Source organism: Spinacia oleracea, chromosome 2 (assembly GCF_020520425.1).
Source record: "Spinacia oleracea cultivar Varoflay chromosome 2, BTI_SOV_V1, whole genome shotgun sequence".
Classification (NCBI taxonomy): Eukaryota; Viridiplantae; Streptophyta; class Magnoliopsida; order Caryophyllales; family Amaranthaceae; genus Spinacia; species Spinacia oleracea.
This window is the reverse complement of record NC_079488.1, coordinates 100807193-100826016: the sequence shown is the minus strand read 5'-3', so window position 1 is coordinate 100826016 and position 18824 is coordinate 100807193. Positions and strand designations below refer to the sequence as shown.

Below are 18824 nucleotides of genomic sequence, written 5' to 3'. Positions count from 1 at the left end.
TTTTGCTTTTGATTTTCAGTATTTTTTTGTAAGTAATTTTCATTTATGCAACTTTTATATGTGGGGCGTTTGTCTGTGAAATTAAGAGGGCGGAAGCAGTATATACAAATTTAAAAGTTTTCATCTTTGCTAATTTCTGCAGAAGTGTTCATATGGATTAAATTAATCAACTACTAAACTAGTTTATTTTTGCTAATTCTCATCCTTTTTATAATGTTAGCTCACAAATTTTCAAAATCATACTCCAGTATTTGGGTAATTGTATTGAAAGTAGATGATTCTTTCATTGTATTGAGCCTTGATTTCTCGATTGGTAAGCCTGGAACGTATGATTCTTTCATTTTATTGAGACATAATTCTTCATTGATGCTGGAGAGTTAGTTGGGAGACTGATAATTTGCTAGGGTTGCTAACTTGTTACTGCGTGTATGTTTTTAAATGTGACTTGTAGAGTGGATGGTGAATTGCAAGGGTCTCCATGATACTGACATTTGGAACTAGATTCCGCCAATGTTCGATGAATGTGTTATGGACGTCCATTGAGATTTCGAGCTTAAAGTTTTCTATAAACAACCTTGTTGCTGAACTTCAGAAAGTGGCTTTCTGTGGTGGCAATGGGGCTCATGTTGGACTATCTTTCATTCAAGCCAGAGACCTCAGTATGATTGTTAGTTGCAAGTAAGTTATCGCTGAACTTCCTGTGGATTTTGTTTTGTTTTAAGTCACACTCTAGAATGGAATTTGGTGTATTTGTTTGAGACCATTGTAAACACAAATTTAAGAGTCTGCAAAATAAGAGAATCAAAATATGTGAACAAAATATAATTTATTGATTTTTGAAGTTTTGGGCATAATCTCTAAATATTTGCTCCTCTGATTCGATCTCCACTTTGAATTTGACTTAGCCCACGAACTGATTTGATTTGTACTTGAATGAGGGCCTTCGGTCTTGATCTCGTTCGAGGATGTTGATGTAGAATAGAACGGCACGTCAATTTTGTATGCTTGTTGTTCTTCTTCCACCGGGTTGATTTGATGTCGATTTGGTGTTACTCACGAACGGGGTTTGATCTTCTTGAATAAGGGCCTTCGGGCTTGATCTCGTCCAAGGTTGATCCTCTAGAATGAAACTGCACGTTTATTTGAATGCTTGATGTTCTTCTTCTAGGGAGAGAGTTGTGACGACTTGACTGAGAGGGAGAGATTTGAGAGTTTTAGGTTTTGCCGTCTGTTTCTCCTCCTCCTTCAAATGAGGTAGATAGCCCTATTTATAAGATGGAGAGAACTTTAGGGTTTTCACGTACACTGGGCCTTTTGTTTGGACTTGGTAGTCATGACCCGTTCATAATAGTTTAACCTATTTTGTCAGGTTTAACCATTTAAAAATATTCTGGTTTGATTAAAATAACTAAAATGGGCTAAATTGATATGAGAACCCAAATCAATTAATTTAATAGACCGTCAAATGATTTTCGAGTCAATACTTTGACTTTTGACCTGAATAATATCCAATGTGGCACATTAATAAAATTTACGTGCCTACAACCATGTTGGAGTTCGAGAAAGTCTTGGACTATACCTACTAGAGGCTTTAAAAACTATACCAAGAATATAATAATAATAAACTTTAAAGTGGGGCAAAAACAACAGAAAAAAAAAAGGAAACCATGATATTACCTGGCGCTAACTCAAAGTTAGTGAGAGAAGTAAAATTTCGTCCAAAGCGCCAAAATTCCAGTCCAATTGTTTGGCGGCAAAAACAAGGTGAATTGTAATCCACATATTCTTCTTCTTCATCAATCTGATACAATCAACCATTTCTGGAACTCAAATTTCTCAAATTCCCTTAGATTCGTGATGAGGGTTTGTCACAAAAAAATCCCAAAACAATCGATGGAGGAACTCTTGATTTAGTCTCCTCGAATTCAATAAATCTATCGATAACCGTTCTGTGAGTGAACTCTGTGTTATCAATGGCGAAAGACGCTGTGGGCGGCGGAAGGAGAAGATTACAGCTAGATAATCAGGTATGGATGAACAAATTAATTATATTTATGTTTCCATACACAACAGATATTACATCAGTTCTTTCTTGTTAATTATTGTTATTACTAATCAATAATAGGGTTTAGGGTTTGGGGCAACTGTAAATGTGTATTATTAGGGATAATTAGTACATACATAGTTGAAACATTAATTAAAATCATTTCGTTGGTGTACGAGTAAATGAATTGATAACTAATATATAATAATGATGACATTTATACGCTCTAAATTTGATGGAAATTATTTTCAGTGTTTGTACCAAGTAAAACCAAACTTGATTAAAAAATGTAAGTTGGTATAGGAAAATTAATATGATCTAACTTATTTGGTATTGTTTAATCATATCAATTTTATGAATATTGCAATTTGGTATAGTGTTTGTATTGGGTGAACAATGTGAATTTGGTATTAGATTATTTTGATGTGCTGTTGGTAACTTAAACTTCCATGTTCCCCAAGGCTGATGATAGTGAACTGGATGAAATGACATTCCAAGTGTTGGGTGAACAATGTGATATATCTAGTGATGAAGGTGTTGATGAAAGTGGGGATGATTTAGCCGATGAAAGTGGTGAAGGTGTTGATGAAAGTGGTGATGATTTAGCCGATGAAAGTGGTGAAGATTTAGCCGATGAAAATGGTAATGGATACAGAAAGGTGGATGAAGAAGACGCTGAAGATGAATGTGGTTATGAATCTTATGATTATGATAGTGGGGATGATTATGATGAGGAACTGGATGTGGGAGAAGATTTGAATGAGGAAGTTTTCATGGGTAATGACGATGACCTTAAAGACGATAATGATGTTGATGCTGAAAATCAAGCTGAAAATGATGTTGATGGAGAAGAAAATGACTCATTAGTAGGAGAAGGTGTGGGTAATGCTGTAGGAAAAGGTAGTGGATTGAAAGGAAATATTTCTGGAGTGTATACAACCCCTACAAGGAGGAGAGAAGGCCCTGCATTAGCCAGCCCTGTAGTTGGAATGTCATTTCCTAGTTGGGAAGGTATGAATAACTATTACCGTTTGTATGGGGAACAACAAGGATTTGGTGTAGTCTGTGTAGGGGGAAGAAGTTGTCCCAAATTAAAACAAGAAAATGGGAAATCAAATTCCCTAAAAACTTATGTGTGGAGGTGCGAGTGTTACGGAAGAACCACTTACAGGCGCATGGTCAATGGGAAAAAAGTGAGTATGGCCTTGGATCCACTTGTGAAGAAGAAGTCCAAAAAGTGTAATTGCCCTGCTATGTTGTATGGTGCTCGTGAGCAGGATAATAGTTGGGTGGTGAAGAGTGTTGTAAACGAACACGTGAATCACAATCCAACACCTACAAAGTCTAATCATATATCGATGTATAGGGTGAAGAAAATTACTGATACAATTTTAAGTCAGATTGTAAATGATCATGATTCAGGGGCGCCAATTACACAGATTTTCAACAACTTAGCTGGTAGACGGAACGGGGTTGAGAATATTGGGTTTACCAAAAAAGATATGCATAATATTTTGAATAAGAGGATGCGATTGAGGCTTAGAGACGGAGATGCTGCGGCAATGATAAACTATTTAGATAGAATGACCAAGGACAACCAAAATTTTTTCCATCTGCACCGCGTAGATAAATCAGGGAAGTTGAGGGACGTTATGTGGGTTGACGCTCGTAGTAGAGAAGCGTATAAGTATTTTGGGGATGTGGTTTGCTTTGACTCGACCTACCTCACAAATAAGTATGAGTTGCCGTTTTCGAACTTTGTTGGGGTAAATCACCATGGGCAGACCATATTATTAGGATGTGCTTTATTATCCCACGAAGATGCAGAGACATTTGTGTGGTTGTTTCGGTCGTGGTTGTCCTGTATGGGGGGAAAAGCGCCAGCAGCAATGATGACTGACCAAGATGCTGCAATGAGGAAGGCGATTCGGATAGCAATGCCAATGCCACAAACTCGACATCGCTGGTGCATGTGGCACATAATGCAGAAGTTTAGCCGGAAACTAGGGTCGTTGAATGATTTCCCCCAAATAAAAGTTGCGTTACAGAATGCCATATACAATAGTTTAACTCCTGTTGAGTTTGAGGAGCAATGGGCGGTTGCTATCAAAACATTTAAACTCGACACAAAGGAGGAGACAAAGAAATGCTATAAGTGGCTTGAATGTATGTTAATTTCCAAAATTTTGAATTTCATGTGCTAAGTAGATGTACCAAACTCCGTTATTTGTGTTGTTTGGTACATATTTTTGTTGTACTCCCTTATATATATAAGAAATTGGTACTTCAAATTGTGATTTATGAAAATGCAGACTTTGTCTCTTACATTTTGGATCCCTGGCAGGTTTGTACAACCAGAGAGAAATGTGGATACCGGCTTATGTGAAACATATATTTTGGGCAGGTATGCAGACTACTCAAAGGGTGGAGAGCATAAATAGTTTTTTCGACGGCTACTTGAAGAAGAACACGAGGTTGTATCAGTTTGCTCCAAGATATTGCAAGGCAATGGAAAGTAGGGCGAATGATGAAAGAGCTGCGGATGTGAACTGTAGTCGTTTCAGTAGACCGTTAGTGGGTGAGTTTGCTGTGGAAAGAAAGTTTCAGAAGATATACACGGACGCGAAGTTTGTTGAAGTTCAGCTACAGTGCATGCGCGTATGCTATGTTTCCCCCATAAGTTCGAAACCGATTTCTGACGTGGAGGTGGAACACCTTTTATCAGACAAAGTGTGGGTGTGGTCCAAGTTTCTGAAGAAGGAAATATCCTTGTCTGGTAGAAAGCGTACATATGTTGTACTCTTCAACAAAGAAACGTCAGTTGCGAAGTGTGATTGCAAACACTTTGAGTGCCATGGCATAGTGTGCCGGCATATAATCAAGGTACTGGACGTGGAGAATGTGGAAACAGTACCTGCTGCTTATATTGTTGATCGTTGGAGGAAAGATATCCAACGTAAGCACACCCTTGTCAAGGTTGCGTATCATGATCCAGAGAAGACTGAGGAAGTTAAGCGATACGACAAAATTATGAATGCCATAGAACCGGTTGCTCTGCGTGGTTCCCTCGCAGAGCAAAAAATGGACATTGTTATTGAGATGATTCAGAAAACTGTGCTACGTTTGGATGAGAGCGATGTACTTACATCAGCAGTGGGCGATAACGAAGGCGGTGGTGCTGCTTCTGTTGGCAACAGAAAGAGCAGCGATGCTCCTCTAACTCCTGGGTCTGTTAACAAACCTCCCAACAGTTACGGGGAGGATACACCATCTCTATCCCCACCCGTGGTTGTTAAGGATCCTGTTCCACGTGGTGGTGTGAAGGCCCACAGGACTCGTGAGAAACGATTCCTTGCTGCCGGTGAGATCAAAAAGCCTGCTAGAAAGCAAGTACGGAAAAATAAGGACGTTGTTGCGGAAGAAATTCCTGGACCGAGTCTAGCGAATACCAACATACCAGGCCAAAATAATCAAGGTTGTATACAGAACAACTACCATCCTCGATGGGGGTCCAACCAAATTGTGAGCTGATTTATCCTCATCCAATTCTGTTATAAATTTGACAACATTGTGGAGTGTGTACAGAGTATAATGTTTGTTGTGGTTTATGGTTTCAGGGTATGCATGGTCAGCTTCGCGGGAATGGAGGTGAATTGCAACAACTCGTAGGAGTTTAGAACGGTCGGGAACCTGGTGGGCATATTTTATATCCGCAACACAATTTCATGAATGGTGCTCCCCTTCAAAACTTACAGGTGAATTGTAATGTTAATATGAATTTTCTTTTGTGTGTAGTCTGTTTTGGTGTAAACTGATTCTGTGACATGTAGCAGCAGCCATCCGGTAGAGTTTGTGGAGGCGTTGCTACAAATTTGTTTCCAGTGGAACAACAACAAATCCGCATGTCAGTGGGGGGGATTCGTATGTCCCAAGAGGATGTAATGCTCTCTCAAGATCCATGTCAGATGGTTTTGTCACAGAACATGAGTGGTGTGCAACTGTCCCAAATTTCTCAAAACCAAGGCGGAGTTCAAATGTCACAAATCCAATGCGTGCGTCCATTACCTCAAATGCCGCAAAACTTGAATGCCTTGCAAGTATCGCAGAACGCAGGCTCCCTAAGGTATTTTACCAGTAATGTTGCTGGAACTTTCCAAGGTTCTGGAAATCAGTGCATGCCGGGCGTAAACCAGAATTATCAAGTCCATGGAAATCATACGTTACAAGGACACATAGATAATCCAAATTACCAACACACAAGCAATAATGTGTTTCAAGGTAATCAGTGCTTTGTAGGAAATACTAGCACTCAGGTTTACCAAGACAATGTTTCACGCAACCCAATTTTCACCAAAGACCTCCTTAGTTGCCACGACTTGTCAAAAAATTAATACGTAATTCATTTGATAGGGTACTTGTAGTCCGTAATAAGTTGTTGATTATTTATATTTAATTTATAACACTTGGTAATAATGTAACATTGTATAACATTGTTTATTAGTTGTTAAATTTAGAGTTCGTGAGATAGGTGTTGTTCGGCCTACATTTAGTGTCTGTCTATAAGGTGTCTGCCTATAAGGTGTTTGGTACAAAAAGTTTCTTAGATGATGGTGTAATTTAGAGTTCGTGTATAAGATGTTTGGTACACACAATAATAAATAGTTATTTGGTTGTCAACCTATCGGTGTAATTTAGAGTTCGTGTATAAGATGTTTGGTACACACAATAATAAATAGGTATATGTTAAATTTAGAGTTCGTGAGATAGTTGTTTGGTACACAATAATAAATAGTTGTTTGTTAAATTCAGAGTTCGTCTAAAAGCACTGACAAATAATTGTCCTTTAATACAATAAAACGTAGTTTAGATACAACACAAAGCACCTAGTACATAAGGTGTAGTACATGCCGAGATACAAGCCGAGAGATATTAAAGTTTAGACATTAGACTAATACATATTAAAGTTTACACATTAGACTAACAGACATTAGACAAATGGACATTAGACATTAGACATTAAGCCGAGATACAAGCCGAGATAATCGAACCCACAGGTAAAAATTTGTGGTTGGTTGTGTTGGTAATAATTTTCGCTTAGTCTAGTTAATAACCTATTTAAAGTAGTGTCAAAGTTGTTGCTGACACGACTTTCATCGTCTCCTCCTTATAGGTCCAACTTACGCGCAAGGGGTTGCTTCCGGGGCTTGAAGACTGGCTGCTCAACATAGATCATCCAACATTATTAGTGAAATATAAAAAGTGAGAACACAACAACAAAAGAATTAAAACTACAGTTGTAAAATTTGGAACAACATATTCGGTTACCAAATTTTACACCAAGGACTATACTTTTTGGATATCAAACTATCGTTGTTGGTACCTAGTGAATAACCAAATTTTACACAAGGACTATACTAGTTCCGTTTCGAACTATCAACAATATATTCGATTGAACCAAATGAACACAGGGCCTGTACTATTTGGTTGTCAAACTAAGAAGTTGTACGTAAATAAATTTTGTATTAATAATGTTGGTTGATTAATATGCAAGAGGATATCCTAATATAGTCAGAAAGCAACGAAACTAGTAATTAATTACAGACATTTAGAGGTTGAATTAACCTTTGCAATGAGTTTAAACAGGGTCATTGGTTCTAAGTTCTCTTCGATGAACTTAACGACAATTTCACAGAGTTTCCAAATAACTACCACCCCCACCACAGTCACGCAGGTTCTGGAACACACTGCATTTATAATTACCTGGAAGTCGATGAACAAGTTGCTTGCAATGTTGCCAAGTAATCCTAGCTTGTGTTATAACCAGGAGCGAGGGTTTATGAGCTTCATAAAGCTTTTTGAAACCCTTTTCGAAAGAAGGCCTCGCCATGGATCTGGCGTTCCAAATAACAACCACTGTTCCCCTCGGGAAAAAGGGGTGGTAGTCCCCGTAGCCAATTGTATCTCCTTTCAAACTAATATCGACATACTCGCGAGGCCATCTCCAAAAGGATCTTGGTGTCACATTGATTTCCACATAATGGAAAAAGGCGTCAATGCTCGAAACGTGTACTGCGTCCGCGTCCGACGACATGAACAAGTGACGGTTGAAATCGGGGAAGCTATAAATTGGTAGATTATCTATGTCGATGCCTGGGATGGGGTCTACTATTGGGATCAAAATGTCTGGGTACAACTGGGTAGACCCAGATGCTCTTAACTTCCTTGATGTCCAATCCAAGAATGCCCAAAATGCCAGATGTAGGTCTTGTTGGTCTTCAATTAAGGGTCGGTGCGGCGGCAAAGCGACTCCATCTGGCGTCGCCATTAAATCGCATTGGAAGCTTTCACGATCATAAGACTTCCTCAACAGCTTGTCCCTCAACTGGTTTCTTAAGTCAAATCGGATCGCGTCGCGTATGTACACATTACGGTGATAGTCTTCGCCGTCAACGTAGAACAACGTGTTATTGTAATCTACTTCTGGAACCAACTTAGAAGTGTATAAGGGTTTGAAATAGATAATATTTTTTGGATTCAATAGGAGAGTGGTCCTGCTATTATTACCCACTTCAATGTTGGCGATCTGTGAAGTAATAGATTTTCCTTTGGATGAGTGTTTATGTTTTCGTACGGCGCTGAACATGGTGGAAGGATTAAATGTTGGGGAACTGTTTGTTTGGATGAAATGAACGGTAGGGTGGTTGAAAATGGTTGGGTCTCCCTTAAAAAGAACATATTTACTTGCACATTTATTTCATTTCCATTTCCAACCACCCAAGCCAGTAATTATGAATTTCAATTTGACGTAACGTTGGTACACCATAACTGTACTAAACAACAGACGATCATGAAACTGGTACACCTTATTGTAACAAAATAAGATCATCTGAGTATGTGGTACACTTTAGTGTTATTTGGTACTAAAGAAGAATGCATTTTGATGTATTATGATACGCAGTTGCAATTTTAAAATGGTACTTTTTAATACTAATGTGTACTCGGTAATAATTGTTAGGTACCTTTTTAACATGAAATTGGCACCATTCTAACATGTATTTGGCAGGTGTAAGTTGACAACTTCGAGAAAAGAGAAGCGTTAGGGAAGAAAAGTACCTCAAACGTGACGTTGAACAACGCGTCTTCTATCATGAAATCTGCTTCTTTGTACGAGACGTAAAGCTCATTCACACGCCACATAAGCACCACCCCTCCACACAGATCAATGTTGTCGAATACGGTATTGTCGTACTTTCCCGGGAGGTTATTTATAAGTTCCTTACCGTCGTTGTTGCTGATCCTAGCTTCAGTTACAACTATGAGAGATGGGTGGTAGGTTGCAAAAAGTGAGAAGAATGTTTCCCTAAAAGAAGGCCTTGTCATAGACTTGGCATTCCACACAACCACAATCATTCCACGTGGGATCATCGTTGGGGGGACTCCGGCGAACATCTTTTGCCCTTCTACGCGTATTTCCGCATACGCCCGTGAAGGCTTTGAAAAATTCTTGTCCATGACTCCCACTACCAGACTAGAGAAGAATTGTTCCACCCTCATAACGTGGATTGCGTCTGAGTATGATGCAATGCATATCCGAGCTTCGAAGTCGGGAAAATTATAAATGGGCAGATCTTGAACATCAATATCTGGCTTGGGGTCGATTATTGCAATAAGCTCGGAAGGGAACAACTTCCAAGATATTTCGTCTGCTAAAATGTTGGAACACCATACTAGGAAGGCCCAAAACCCCTGATGTAAATGGGGGTGGTCGGTAATTAGAGGACGGTGTGAAGGAGCAGGTCCTCCTTCGGTTGTAGCCATCACTGCACACGGGAAAGCATCATGTACGTACGGGGTGTTTGTCATCACCGCTGTAAGTTGCAACTCCAAATCTGACTTTATTGCCTCTGGTACGGTGAATTCCGCTTCAAATTCTTCGAGGTCGACGTAGTAGCTAGTGGTGTTATAGTCTACCTCAGGTAAGTTTGATGCTTTTGGCTGGTCGAAGTAAAGAACAGATGTTGGGTGAAAAATAAAATTTTGAGATGGCCCTGAAACCTGGTTTTGGGCAACTCTACTAGAAATGGACTTCATCTTCTTCATGCTGAAAATCTGGTATAATGATGAAGTGATAACTACGGCTGCTCAACTACGGCTACTCACTGAAGTTGAAAATATTTGTAAGAGGTAGGGTTGGAAGTTAAATGTTGTTAAGAATGCTCAAAAAGGAGTTTGTACCTATAAATACGAAGTCCCAGTTTAGGGTTCTGAACAGGTAGTTGTTAGCATTTACTTTTACTAACATCTTTGGTAGTTGTGTATTAAATTGGCCCTTACATTTTTATTACAATTGAACGACTAGTTTGGTACCCTAGTTTGGTACCCTTTTTAATTCATTGATCATAATTGGTACAACAGTGTTTACTACTTATACAGCAAATCCTATATAAATAATGTTCAACTACATTCGTTATAAATGTGGGTTAATTAAACCTTTTAATTAGTTGTGTGGTACGACCCCAATTGAATTTAGTCAATTAACAATTGAATTTAGTGATTCAGTTGTTGACAACGATTTGAGTGTATGGTACTTTAAAGTAAACCGTTTGGGCGAATGTATTATTCCGATTGGTAAATTAGGGTAGTGTAAGCCATTCACAATTTATAAGCTGTAAAACCTAAAGTTGAAAAAAAAAATCAAAAGAAAATCAAACATGAAATTCAAGACTCGGGAAAATCAATGTCCTTAGCCAACGTAAGCCACGTGTGCTGCTCACGTGCAAGTCAATGGGCGCCGGGAAAGCTCAGACAATGCCGAAAACTTCCTTTTAGGTCCCTTAAGGTGTGTTTTCACAAAAAAAATTATAAAAGGTCCTTTCTCGCAAAATTTGTGTTATAAAAGGTCCTCAAAGGTCCTTTTTATTCGAACAAATGGTAAAATAGGGTTATCCATTCATACATAATATGGGTAAAAATAAATATTTGGACAAGTATTTGAGTGTTTGGTACGTATAAGTATACATGTTGGTACAATATACTCTCGAGAATGGTAAATTAGGGCTAGCCATTCATACAAGGAATTAACAATGGTTTTAGGAATATATCTTACTAGATTTATATGTTTTTACAATGGTTTTACTAGATTTATATGTTTTAAAAATATACTAGGAATTAAAAATGGTTTTATATATTTTATATGTATTAGGAAAATATATTTTATATATTTTATATGTTTTTTAATATGATAAATATTACCAAACATAATAATCTTAAACTTTGTTCTATTCATAGAAAAAATCGCATCAGGATTTGACACGTGAATTGATACGTGTCATTCCTGGTGTTTGTTTTAATATGATTATACGAAATTTAAAATATTTATAAACAACATATTCCCGAATGACCCGTTATCGAATACACGATTTGACCTAATATGAATCCGAACCCGTTGTAGTCATGTTTGATCAAATACACGATTATGTTTTATGGTATGTGGTTTAGTGGTTGATAATATTAATATTAATAGTCATTTAAGTTCTGTTGGATTTATTTTTATTGAATTTAACCAATTTTAGTGGTTGCTAATATTAATAATTTGTTTTCAGATGTTGGGGTACCAATCGGTTGCGCACGTTGTACCATACAATAAAGTCCCCTGATATTTTTAGCTCAAAGTAGTTCAAATTCGGTGAGCGGGAAAATTCCCGCCCAACATATCCCCTACAGTGAAGTGTGTCGAATACGCTTCTACATACGTTTGGCACTATATATTTGAACTTGATTTTGTAGAATAGTATGTTGCAGAAGAAAAAAAATAAAATCCATCCTTCCACCCAATTGTCATAATGTCAAGATGTTCGACTGGCCACACGTCTCCTGCCGTCAATGTTGGTGCGACCGCCGGCCACCGGATTCTATGGTGTGAGACCGTAATGTGCCCAACGTGTACCAATTGTATTACCGAACTCCGCATTTCACAGAGTACATCAAATCCGATGAAGCTGTATTACAAGTGCCGATTCTGTGGATGGTTTCAGTGGGTGGATGACCATAACTTAATTAAGGAAGACGATATGGTTCCTTCATCCCTAGTACAATTAGGGTTTGATGTAGTCAAAAATCACCTAGCTAGAATTGAAAAACGTCTAGATTTAGTGTTCCGAATTTGTGTAATATGCCTATTTGTAGTATTTGCAAAGTTGTTTTGGTAATTTGAATTTAATATCCCGATTACTTTGTGTAATCACTTATGTAAATCGTGTTCCGTCGGAATTGGAATCTATTTATATCTCTTTATAATTATTTATATTTCTTTATAATACAAACTCCATATGAGATTCGAAGCACATCAAACACTAAATTGGCAAGTCAATAAAAAACTAAACGTTTACTAACCCGGATTTCATTCATACAGCCTTCTTTTTGCTTTGCACGGGGATCCTTGTATGACTGCCTGAAACATTAAATAAGTATACAAACAGATAATTATGTAAGTACATAAGGGTATATTAAACTATATCTGAAACCTACATTTGGTACCCTTTTTGTTATAGACCAAGGTATACTAAATTATACCTGAAAATCTAATTTGTTATATAACCTACAAGGTTTGGTATTACTAAATTATACCTGAAAATCTAATTTGTTATATAACCTACAAGGTTTGGTATTACAGGTCTGGAGGAAACTTACATGGAACTTCAACCCCACTAGATGATTCACTTCGTCGGGGAAGCATGAATTGGTAAACATTCGTTGGGTAATGGAAGGTTGAATGTCTTTAACACTCCAGAACATCACAACACCGCCCGCACGGCCGGTTGGACCAAACACATCGTGCTGGTATGCCCCAGGTAATTTTTGGGCAAGCAACAACAAGGGGGCTTCACCAATTCTGGACTCAGTAATTATAGTCAGGGCTGGGTTTAGTTTCTGAAATATCTCATTGAAGTGTATCATAAACGAGGGTCGGGTCACACCCCTTGCATTCCATATAACAACCACCAACCCCTTTACTAGCAACGCCTTTGTTAGCTGGCCAGAATACTGGTCTGTAGCACTTACTTGTATTTGATGATATCTCCTACTTCTTCGTTTGACCTCGTGGTAGAACACATCTAGGTCAACAGATTGTAGATGCTTTGAAATTCTCATGACATGTAAGGCATCAGTATAAGAACCCATGAAGATCGGAGTTTTACGGATAGGGACCGCATATATGGGTGTCTGATCTATGTGAAGAACCGGACGTGGGTCGATAAGCGCAAGATAATTTGCAGGGATGGCATCAAATTCTTGCCAAGCTTCCCACTCGATGTACGACAACAAACCACCGTGAATGATCCCTGTAGAATCGTCTGGGGTGGGTAAATGGTAAGGATCAATCCGTGGTCCTTCTCTTAACATGAACGTACCAGGGAACCCGTCCCTGTCCCATGTTTTTGAAAATATGGCTGCTCTAACCCATTCGTTAGAAATGGGGTTGTAATCATCATCTTCGAGTAATTCGTCATATGTTTTAAAGAACATTGTATTGTTTAAATCAATCTCCGGTTCCGTACCTTTCGAAGGGGCGAAGTACATTGAAACACGGGGATGAAAGTGAATTTGTCGTGTTGGTGACATTTCATGCGACACAACTTGTTTAAGAACATTCTCGTGGGGAGAATTATTCTTGTGGGGAGTGGTAGAATTATTATTATGGGGTGTTTTATTCATCTTCAATTGTACGTGGAAAGAGACAGACAACCAAACTAAGTGTTTGTTATGCAAAACTGAACTTTCTGGTTTGTCTGAGATTGTGTGGTTGTGATGTTGTTATCAAATTCAAGTTAAGTGTACTATAAGCTGGTTTTCATTATTATGAGTAGGTGTTCTGCATTTATAAGCATTAAGTGAACTATAAATTTTAAATACATTTTAAAGTACAAAGGTACAAGGGGTTATCCATTCATTCTGTCAACATTCATACCAATATGGAGAGTTCATTTAGTTCGTATAACTACATCTATCATCCCTTCATTTACTTGCATTTACCACACCCACCAAACAAATACGGATACCCTAAAACCCTAAAAGAGGTATCCTCCTTTAAATAGTTAAACCAGAACTCCAAACTTCTAACTGCAAAACACAAAAATTTCAAACCTTTTCATACGGCATAAGAGGTCACTCAATAGGGGACATACAACGTCCAGGTAATCCAAGTTTATCTACTGTAATTGTTTAAATATCTACTATTCACAGCTTACCTTATTGTCAAAGGTGGAGATTAAACGTGAACATTAACTTTAATGTTGTTCGTTCATGGTTCCAACTTTCGATAGATCACCATGTATCAAATTATGCATTTTAATTTAATTTGTCTGTTGTTTTGGGTTACACATATTTGTTTTCGGACTATTTTTTTTTTTTTTACAAGTAATAATTCAAAAATCTCAAATGTATAATTGTGTACTCATACACCATACACACACTATTATACCCAAAAGTGTTTCCCCGCTTAAATATGTCGTTTGGTACTAAAAGTAAATACATTACGCAAAGAGTCTGGTACATGTAAGTTATGTGAGGTCTGGTATATATAGAGTTTGGTACATGTAAGTTATGTGAGGTCTGGTACATGTAGAGTTTGGTACATGTAAGTTATGTGAGGTCTGGTACGTATAGAGTTTGGGTTCGGTACAAGTATGTTATGAGGGGTCTGGTAGTGTAAGTTGTCATATATAATGAAGATTTTAATACAAATCCGTTCGCTGTTATTTAGCTAAGATTTTATTATAACTCATTGTAGGCCATGGCTTGGAAAGGAAAGGAAAAAGTAGATAATGGTATGGCAGAGGGGCAAACACCGAGAGGAAGGCGCTATACAGCGAGGGAGAAAGGGAAGGCTAAGGCAATAGACACTGACGACATAATGGCCACTTTAGCTGAGTCAGGTGAGCGGGATGTGAAAGACGTTGTCGGCATATTCACGGTACGCAGTAGGGCTAAAGGTCAATTCTTCCCACACTTACTTGCTGCGGTTTCTAGGCACGGGGATGATGCAATTGGGGGTATATTATTTAACCCTAAATGGACCTTTTTAACTCCGCTTAAGATTATCAGTGCACGACGTTTTAGGAAAGAAGCGTACTGCTTTTTGTATTACTTAGTTGACTCCTACAACATGGCATTTAGCTTTAACTTGCACAAGCTGAAAAAAATATTAATGAAGTGCATGGAGAATAAGCTATTCTATCGCTATCTGGTGAAGTTCTTTGAGCTCTTTAAGCCTATCCAGTATTGGTTAGATGATGTTGTACATAGGTTAGCAGTGCATGAAAAAGAGTCTGGTCATTTTGGACTTTTGGTGCTAGGTCGCAAATATATGGGATTCACTGAAAGGGAAATAACGTTCGACTGGATTAATTTTGGAATGTTTGATCTTTTTTACTACTTACAATACGATGATTGTAAGTATTTGAAGTTTAAGAACGAAATGATAGACATTAATGGGTTAGACACAATGAGCGAGCTTGATTTGTTACTAGAAAATCCGTTTTACTCTGAACATAATTATCCTGAGTCTTACGAAAGGCAGATGGCATTGGCAAATGCAATGCGCTACACGGGGAAATGGTACTTCGATGAAGAATACATGAAGCATGTTGTGGAGGATTCAGCTGACGAAGAAGATAGTTCGAACAGCGACGCTAGTGAGGAGATTTAAAGACTATCATCGGCATTCGATGAATCGTAAATGATATGTGTTGTATTAAATAGTCCCCAGTCTCTAGTACTATTTCTTCTTATGCTTAGAAATCCTTATGTTATACTTCATGTTACATAAGAGACGATTTGTATTCGTATGTTTAGAACTTCTTATGTTTAGAACTCCTTATGTATTCGTATTGGTAACCTTGTACTAAATATAACTTCCCTTATGTTGTTTTTGTTATAGTCTCCAATCTCTAGTACTAATTTTTTTTAACAGAAAGGGTAACATAGTCTAGTACTAGCCGGTTGGTAGTTAAAGGCAGTTTCATTATTTTCATTATTATAATAATAAAGGGTAGTTATTTATTTCCCCCGATTGGTAGTTAAAGGCAGTTTCATTATTTTCATTATTAAAATAATAAAGGGTCATTATTTTCATTATTATAATAATAAAGGGTAGTTATTTATTTCCACATTATTGGTAGTTAAAGGCAGTTTCATTATTTTCATTATTAGGGTAGTTATTTATTTCCACATTATTTGGATAAGGACGGACCCAGTGATCGTCTTCTATAAATAGGTCGGACTACGCCACGTTTTAAGAGTGCATATTTAGGAGAACACATTTGTTAGAAAAACGAAAATCAAATGGCATCATCCGCAAACTCAAGATGGTCTAGCGTCCCGCGTAGACCCACGGCGGAAGAACGTGCCATGGCAGAAATTAATGCAAAGGTTCAACAAATCAAGGACGCGAAAAAAAATCAGCGTGAACACATAAAATCAACAATGATAAGAATGAGGTGGGAAGGGAATAGTCGGGCTGAGACCCTTTTCAAGGATTTGCTACAGAGCTATGACGATGTGGAACAAGGCGTTGATGAAATGAACAAGGTAATGGAGAATGGGATACGAAATTGCAAAGAACATATACATCGATTGAAATCCATCCAACGTCAGTTCTTCACATCGCTTCACCAGGCGCTGCGTATTGGTGGTCATGGAGATCTATATGACCATATGAAAGAAATCATTGAGCAATATGATGACGCAGAACAAAGGGTGATTGATCTTAATATAGGAATTGAGCGTATCAAGTCCCCTACACTTGCTCCGTGAGACAATACATTGCTTCGGAAGTGCAATTTCGTATGTTTGCTAAAGTAAGGTGTGACGCATTATAAGTTGTACATATTAATAGTAAGTTAGTGTGACGCCAGTGTTAGTTGTAAATATTATGTTCAAATTTGTCATATTGTGTGACGCAGTGTATGTTGCACACATTACTAGTATTTAAGTGTCTCTTTGTTTATGAAATTAGGGTTTGAGATGTTTGTAAGTGTGTCTTATGATAATAACATTAGATAATAAATTTATTATATTAACATTAGATAATAAATTTATCTTTTCATTGCACACTAATTTTTCCATTAAACATGTATTAATTTTAATATTAAACATGTACAACTAATTCTAATATGTATTAATTTTTAACATGTACAACTAATTCTAATATGTATTAATTTTAAATTTCTGGTACCAATGCAAGGCTTATTCATTAGTGCAGTGCAATTATTGTCTAGGCGTGTTTGGGTAGTAATTAGGGCACAATTATTAACTAGGCGTGATTGGATATTAATTAGGGAACAATTCTTAAAAAAAAGTAACAATTTTCAATACCATTTCGTATACCCAAAACGTATACCAACTAATTTAAATTTTCAAAACGACCATCTAACTCCCCTACTATCGTATGACGTACACCATCGAATCAAGGGAGTTTGGTATCTATAAATACCATACTTAAACCACCATTTTCCAAAACCCATTTTTCCCTCCAAAACACCTTTGTGTAACCACATTTTCTCCTCTTCAACCACCATGGCTTCTTCGTCTTCAAGCTCGGGAGGTACCCCAATTCCCACTCCTCCACACACTCCACCAGAGGACGTCCTTACTTTCGAAGAACTTCTCGAGCATTATTGGCAAGTGTTTGAAGCTGAGGGCATTCATGAGGAACACCCCGACCCGTTGCTCCACCTACACGCTGAATTGGATGCCGATTTAGCAATTCTAGATGTTCCCCTAGGTGTTGCTGGTGATCAGGAATTGGATGCCAATTTACCAATTCCAGATGTTCCGGAAGTTGGTGCAGTGAACGTCGAAGAGGCGATCGAGGATGTTGCTGTAGTGAACGTCGCTCAGGAGATCGAGGACGTACTTGAAGCTGATGTTGAACCTGATGCTGAGGAGATCGATGAGGTTGTGGCTGAACTTGAAGCTGATGTGAACATAAGACCGAGAACTCCTCCTCAAGTGAATGAAAAAAAACGAAGGAGAGGAGATGAGACACCTTCCCCACCACCACACCCGCAAGGAAGAACCTGAATATGTTGTTTAAGGAGGGAAGATGCTTATTCAACAATACGTTGTTATCTGTTGTTTAAGGAGTTTATCTATTTTTTTATGTTATGTGATTTATGTGATTTAAAGTTTAAGTTTAAGTTTAAAGTTTATCTGTTGTTTAGATGTGAATTATGTTGTTTAAAGTTTAAATTTTAAATATTTTAATATATTATGGTGATTGAATGAACGTCATACGATAACCCTATTACATGAACGACTAATTAAAAAATCGGAAATTAAAAAAATACAGTTACATATTTCAGTTAAATATTTTTGTAAATACAGTTACAATGCATCCAACGTATAACTAAAGATTAACTCAAATCAAGGATGCCAAAAGACTAAAAGAACAAATGGAGAGACTAAAAGAACAAGACAAGTACCTTATTCAACAATAACATTGATAATAATAAAAAGAACGCAACCAAGAGAACAAAGGATAAATGAAATTGATAAATAAAAAGGATAACACAATAAAAAGGATAAATAAAAAGGATAAATAAAAAGTAAGAAGAAAAATAACACAATAACATAAAAACAACAAGTTAAGAAACACAAATGAAATTGATAATAATAAAAAGAACGCAACCAAGAGAACAAAGGATAAATAAAAAGTAAGAAGAAAAATAACACAATAACATAAAAACAACAAGTTAAGAAACACAAATGAAATTGATAA

The 18824-nt window shown here is 37.4% G+C and overlaps 1 protein-coding gene across 4 annotated transcripts in view; it reads left to right on the top strand.

Annotated features, from left to right (window-relative positions):
- LOC110776936 (pentatricopeptide repeat-containing protein At5g12100, mitochondrial) overlaps nt 1–18824 on the top strand; it is a 30618-nt gene that overhangs the window by 2317 nt on the left and 9477 nt on the right. The window contains exons 2-3 of one of the 4 annotated variants that reach the window (XM_056837502.1): nt 452–678; nt 11647–12297. The gene's annotated coding sequence lies outside the window, so the exon portion shown is untranslated. Of the gene's footprint in view, nt 1–451; nt 679–5661; nt 5794–7214; nt 7473–11646; nt 12298–18824 lie in introns of those variants that run through there. The other 3 variants (XM_056837501.1, XM_056837503.1, XM_056837500.1) reach the window with 3 other exon arrangements.